We start from the raw sequence: 683 nt of genomic DNA on the forward strand, positions 1-683 counted from the left end.
CATGGACTAGGACCACGAATGGCCAAGCAGGGAATGGGGTCTCTGACTGCCTTCTGCCTCCGTCCTCCAGAGGCACAAGGAATCCTGTTTTCCTCTTGTCCCCGCCCCAAATCAGTCCAAAATTTCACCACCACCTAGAGACTGCTATCCAGCCAGAACCATTTCAAGAACAGGGTGAGGGCCATCTGTTTAAGGAGATATACAGATAGACCCAAAGCAACCCAAACCATGCCAAGGGACAGCCACCCCTTCAGCAATCAGAGGCCCAGACAAGCAGTTTGAGTATTTTATTTCATCTTCTCTTGAGGCAGCTTAGGTATTCAGACCCTTCCATTCTCCCCTCCTGGGACAGAACCAGAGGAGCTTACATGGAAAACCACCTTGGAATTTCCTGTGCTGAAGGAGAGAACAAGGCAGCCTTTTGATGACCAGAACTGCCCCAGCTCACAGGTATGAAGTGAATTTTAAATGTCAGACCTTAGGCTAGGGTGTCCCAGCTCACTGTTCATCCCCAGGCCAACTCAGATAACTCTGGCATAAACTCCTGCCTGGTAAATTCAAGGCTGAGTTACAATCCCTGGTACCAAAAAATAAAATTATTACTCCAGCAGTCTCAGCACTTGGGAGGCTGAGGCAGATCAGCAGGTGTTCAGGAACAGCATGGGATACAAAGTGAGTTCAAG

This window comes from Octodon degus, unplaced genomic scaffold (assembly GCF_000260255.1).
Source record: "Octodon degus isolate 3935 unplaced genomic scaffold, OctDeg1.0 scaffold00344, whole genome shotgun sequence".
NCBI lineage: Eukaryota > Metazoa > Chordata > Mammalia > Rodentia > Octodontidae > Octodon > Octodon degus.